This window comes from Emydura macquarii, unplaced genomic scaffold, assembly GCF_026122565.2.
Source record: "Emydura macquarii macquarii isolate MOO-44397 ecotype Brisbane River unplaced genomic scaffold, CSIRO-AGI_Emac_v2 contig_1768, whole genome shotgun sequence".
NCBI lineage: Eukaryota > Metazoa > Chordata > Testudines > Chelidae > Emydura > Emydura macquarii.
This window is the reverse complement of record NW_027131905.1, coordinates 1,266,005-1,272,030: the sequence shown is the minus strand read 5'-3', so window position 1 is coordinate 1,272,030 and position 6,026 is coordinate 1,266,005. Positions and strand designations below refer to the sequence as shown.

The 6,026-nt window shown below is 37.0% G+C and overlaps 1 long non-coding RNA gene across 1 annotated transcript; it reads left to right on the top strand.

The window, feature by feature from the left end:
• The first annotated feature begins 1,289 nt into the window (after nucleotides 1–1,289).
• On the top strand, nucleotides 1,290–5,796 carry LOC137158619 (uncharacterized). Its single transcript, XR_010921459.1, has 3 exons — nucleotides 1,290–1,422; nucleotides 4,603–4,656; nucleotides 5,662–5,796. It is a non-coding gene; the product is annotated as an uncharacterized lncRNA (long non-coding RNA).
• The last annotated feature ends 230 nt before the right edge of the window (nucleotides 5,797–6,026 follow it).

Below are 6,026 nucleotides of genomic sequence, written 5' to 3'. Positions count from 1 at the left end.
TTAAAGTTTTGCTGTTTGCTTGGGATAGAGAAATAATAAGGGAACTTATAGTGATGATGATAATAATTAATTATAAAAAATCTAAGCAAATTTTGATACTAAAAACATAGATCCCAGTTCATTAAAACTCTTCAGCATGTGTTAACGTTTACAATGCAACTTGAGAGCCTTTCTGACTAGGGATGAAATTATTCACTTGCTTAAAGTTAAGCATTTTCTTGAAATGCTTTGCTGAACTGGGGCCATAAGATTAACCCCCTTCTGCCTCTAACCAAGTGAAAAACAGCAACGGTCCAGGTCCTGCTTAATATTAATGGATGTTTTGTGTGCATAAGGAAAGTAAGAATGGGCTCAAAGTACCATCTGCTCTTTTCCACTCAACTGCATATTTTTCAATAAGGTTGATGACAGAGGAATTGAACAGCACCATGAAAACTGTTTAACAGTGTAGTAGGGTGGCATTGGCTATTCTATGAAGAGGCCACAATTTGGACCTATAACAAATTTAACCATATTGGCCATTCTCTGTGGTGTCAAGGGCTTACTGAACTTCCATACTTACAGTGGTTGCCCGGAAGTGCTGGGTCTGTAATTACCTGACAATGAAATTTCATTTGGTCACAACAGTTGCTCCTAGCTGCCTTTCTCCCCCCAATCCCTCCTTTGCTTTTCCCCTATGACTGATGGGCTGTTAACTGACCACTTTCACTTTGAATGGTCCCTTGAAATATGTGTTAACTACTTATGCTAAACAATCTGTTTCATCTTGTATTTAGCTGTGACACTGAGTATGTTTCCCAGACCTGAAGAAGAGCTCTGTGTAAACTGGAAAGCTTGTTTCTCTCACCAACAGAAGTTGGTCCAATAAAAGATATTACCTCACCCACCTTGTCTCTCTCATATCCTGGGACCAACACAGTTACAACAACACTGCATACAACATTTGTTCCTAACAACATTTTGAATTTGGTCAGTTCCATTTTATCTATAATGCCTATTGAGAGGAATTGGTTCTGCTCCCTTTTATTTTGTCCAGGTCTGCAAGCCCATTTGTACTTTGTTGGGAAGGATATGTTGTTTTTTGAATAAGAGGAGGTACAGACAAAGAATGATGTCAGTTTCCATATATCCTCTATAATTTATACAACTGAAGGCATACATGTAATACCCTGTTCCTGGTTGTTGTTGGAGAGGAAAAGATAGGTTACCACTGTTAGGACCATGCTATGTCAGTGATTTAAAAAGCTGCTGGACAAAAACTTGCTGAATTATATTTATGTTTTCTCTCTAGGCCCTCCTGCACCAGTTGGTTCGGTCTATATTATTAAAGTTGTGGGAAAAAGCAGTATGATGATTGGCTGGGAGAGACCTGTAGTAGATGAATTAGGATGTAGCAATGGAACTTTCATTACAGGATACAGGGTATGTTTAAATAAAAGTAAAACACTGTATAAAATGCTTTCTGCCATGATAAATAAGAAACAGTTTCTTATTTATCATGATGATGATTTAGTTGGGGTTGGTCCTGCTTTGAGCAGGGGGTTGGACTAGATGACCTCCTGAGGTCCCTTCCAATCCTAATCTTCTATGATTTTATGAATGTTCCCAAGTAGGTTTTTTTTCACATGAATAATTTTTTGGTTTCAAATAATCTAAATGTAAATTTTTGGTTACTACCAAATAAAGCACATTGATTTATAAACGTTCAATAAAATCCATAAAGCCATTTTTCATTTCAAAGGCAGATCTTACACTCTTGTTCAAAGATTATTGACACATAAGCTATTGAGTTTAATTTAGAGAAAAAAAAAAAAGAGTAGAAAAAATATGCAATCTGTATTAGTCTTGATATTGCTTAAACATCATAACTTTTTAAAATGGCATTTAAGAGTATTTCTTTTTAAGGGTCTAACTAAACTTAAAATACCCATAGAATGAATCTAGAAATAGTGAGGGGTCCTTATTAATTGCAGAAATTTAGGTTTCAAGTTCTTCATTTTGTGTCTTGGGCAATACTTGTGAAAAGCTCATTGTCTTTGCTTAACAAATATATTAATGGATCCTGGTTCTGCTACACTTATATTGGTTTGCTGAATAGTCCCACTGATTTCAATATCTGTCTATCCTAGGTATTTATGTGGCTCCTATTACTGCCGTATTTGAGCAGCTCACTGTTGTTAATGTATTTACCCTCACAACACCCTTGTGAAGTAGGGCATGGCTTTTATCCCCATTTTATAGATGATGAACTGAGGTACAGAGAGACTAAATGACTTGCCTTAATCACATAGACAGTCTGTAACAGAAAAGAGAATTGAACCTGGGTCTCCTAAGTTCCAGGCTAGTGCCCTAACCACTAGATCATCCTTCGAATAGGGCTAGTTGAGAAGTAAGAGACTACTCAGCATGAGTAAAGATATCATACTCTGGCCCATAATAATGAGAGGAATTGGTTTTACTTTTTTATTGTTAAGTGAATTTAATTCTTGTGCAAGGTGTCACATTGATAGCCCTGAAGATAGAAATTCTTTATATATCTGCAGAGAAGATCAGCAGTACAGTGTAGGCTTCTCCAGACCTGGAAGGCAGGTACTTCTCAGAGGAGCAGAGTACTTCAGCCTCCATGCTCCAGTTCTTTGGTTTTTCCTGGATGCAGTGGTACATTTTGCCTCTCTCTCCAACTCATTTCAGGAGAAGGAAGGTAGCAAGTAGCTTTCCCCTTCATAATTTTAGAGTGCAAATAGCTCTAATCTAAAATATGCTAATACAATAAGAACAATATTTCATGTGCCATGGTTGCCAGGATAGATGAGACATTGGTTGTCAATAATATACGATACTCTGCAATATAACATGCTAACTCAATAAGAGCATATAACATTAATGTGAGTTACATGGCCAGAATAAGAGGTTAATATAATTTCATTGTATTATAAGAATAATATTTAATTATATTTGCCATCATTTGAAAAAAAAATCATGTTGAACTATTCCCTTGTCAATTTGTGATTATATAATATATCATCCCAGTTGTACCAACGATTAATGCATTTTAAACCTGTGGGTATATGGTATATTTTGTTCCTGTTAGCAGTAGTAAAAATGGTATACTATTAATAATTCTCTTACATCAATTATATGCTTAATCAATTTTTAACGAGATGTTGTCCTCGCTTTCCCATCTCCCTTACTATCGTTTCTGTAAGAGTAGTAAGTTATCATTCATGCCTGCACCTGAATTCATGCATATATAGGCTGAGCTCACCGATGAATTTTTAAAGGGATCTGATTGCAATCTCCCAACCAAGGACTTGATCATGTCTTATTAAAGACAATGGTAAAGCTCCTCTTGACTTCACTAGGAGCAGGTGCAGTCTCCAAAGTACAGTGAATATATAATTTGAAGGCTTGTGGTAGATATATGTATATATTTTTATATATATATTTATGCAAACTGCTTTAAATTGTAACTTGCATGTTTCATTACTTTAGGGTAGTAATTTTGGAATGTTACTTACATTTGCCACTTTACTATTGTATATGTTTTAGACTTTGGAAATTTTGAAAAAAAGCAACAAGATTTTTTTTGTGTAAGGCCTTTGCACTGTTGTACTCTTGGGGGAACTTTGTGGCAAGTACAAAACAATGCTCCAAACCCTGAAGCCTTTCCTCAGCACCATCTTCTGCTGAATAGTCACTTACTCTTTGAATAGTCCCATTGAAATGAGTTACTGCCTGCTGAGTAAAGTTATGCATAAGTGTGGCAGAACCTGGCCTGTGGTCTTTACTTAGATTATGTCTACACTGCACTGCAGTGCAGATTATGGGGGTGTGAATTGCAGATGCAGCAAATTGTAGTGCTCTAACTGGCCCATGTGGACACTGCTGGAGTTAACTAACACATACCTAATTCTCCTAATGTAGTCCTCTTTCAGATAGGACTATGTCAATACGAAGTAGGAACTTCTGAATTCTCACCAGCAGCAGCCACGTGGGGCAATTAGAGCACAGCATGCTAGCGTGCACCACAATTCACAACCTCATAATCCAAACTGCAGAGCATTGTAGACAAGCCCTTAGACACTGGTTTCAGTTGGCGTTTGCTTGAGTAAGGACTGAGGATCAGATTTGCAAAGGTATTTAGGTGCCTAGTGGGATTTTCAAAATTGCCTAAGCAGGTAAAGAGGCTAACTCCCATTGAATTCTGGCCCTGAGTAAAAACTGTGCAAAGATTTGAAGATTTGGCTCAATATGTTGAAAGGCTGAAATTTTTTGTTACTCTTTCATAGCCTAGTGTCAATGGCAGATACCCACGTGAACACTCTACACATTCCCAGCGTCATATATCTCCTTTATTATTCCTCTCTAAGAGTGAAATCATTGGCAGAGGGCCAGCACAATACCTATGTGCCACTTTTGTCCCACTGAATCAAGTCACCCTAAATGAGATGTAGTAAAATATAAATCACTAGTGAATAAGCACCTAAAAGTTCACAGCTACCGTAGGTAAATTTCCAAATAGCCCTCACAACCTAAATTAAGTAATTTAAACAAGCTATTTATTTTCTCGTTAACCTTTAACTGCTTTATATTACACCACAGATATATACAGATGGGGAATTTCACAAATCTGTTTCAAGTTCAGCGTGCACTAAGGTAAGCAGAGTTTTTTGTGGAAAGATATTATTTATGTTATCAATATTTGATTTGGAGAAACCATTGGGCAGCATAATTTGGTAGGCAGTGCGCTGATGGTGGGGGGTATGTATGTTATTCCCTTGATTACAATGTGATTTTTGAAGCTTAGCATCATCCTTTTGCAGCAATATAACTAATAGAAACAAACACTTGATATTGTGTTAAAGTGAAGAACAGGGACTTAAAACAAGATAGTTGTACCTGGTATTATTTATATATATCCTAAATCATTTGCCTGAAATCCTTTTGAGGATTTGGTTGTCTGTTTTACCCAGTCTACTGGGTTGCTTATGAGTTGTACGACACTGCAAGGTCAGTTCCCAGGACATCATGTATGATGCGCATCATCAAGCACACATTAATTCCTCCTGGGGTTTGTGTGCCTCTCTTCTGTGACCTCTTGAAAATCTTCCATCAGATGCTGAGTAGCTTTTCATAACCAGCCTGGTGAGAACGGGTCAAATTCTTTCCACCAGCATGATTCCCGGTTAGTCTTTTCAACATTGATTATTGGGTCTGAATACCAAGTCTCATTCTGAGTCAACTACTGGCAGCATTTTCATAGTATCATTTCCAGTTTTTACTGAACATATACAAAGGCTAGCTCTACCATGTTAGACAGCAGAGATAAACTGAGCATGTGACTCAAGTAATTTGTTTCATTTAATATCATGGAACATTCAGCCATGCTTTTCATGGTTTTGACACTCATGAGTAATTTATGCTGATAAAGCCTTTACACCATTTCACCCTATCCCCATTCATGTACTCATTATTCACATGTTCACACAGACACTGGGCCAATGTATATGGGCAAAACTCTATTGAATTCAAAGGAGCTGTGTCCATTTATACCATCAGAAAAATTGGCCTAATATGTGTTACATGAGGTTCTATATGAATACTAGTATTGCTCTAATGTATGACTTTAACTCATTTTAAAATGAAGATCTCTCATTTCAGACTATCTTAGAAAATTTGGATCTCTCTGTGCCATTTCAAATCAGTGTTCAGACTGTTGGCTCTTCTGGTTTGGTTTCTAAGAAGATGAATGTTCAATTTAGTTGTCCTTTAACAAACAAGGAAGCTTCATCATTTGCCTCTAGTGATTACCCGGAAGAAGAAAAGCCTGATGTCAGCTCCCATGAGGTAGCAGCAACTGCATGCGTGTTATCAGTGGAAAGTCTTATTTTCTGGTCATTTCTGACTGAATAAGTTTTACTGTCTTCATGACAAACACCTGTTTAACTTATGGATGTTTGTATTCTAATCAGGAGGCACTTGTAAAACCAAAGAACCTGTGGGTTATCAGTAATACACTGTACATC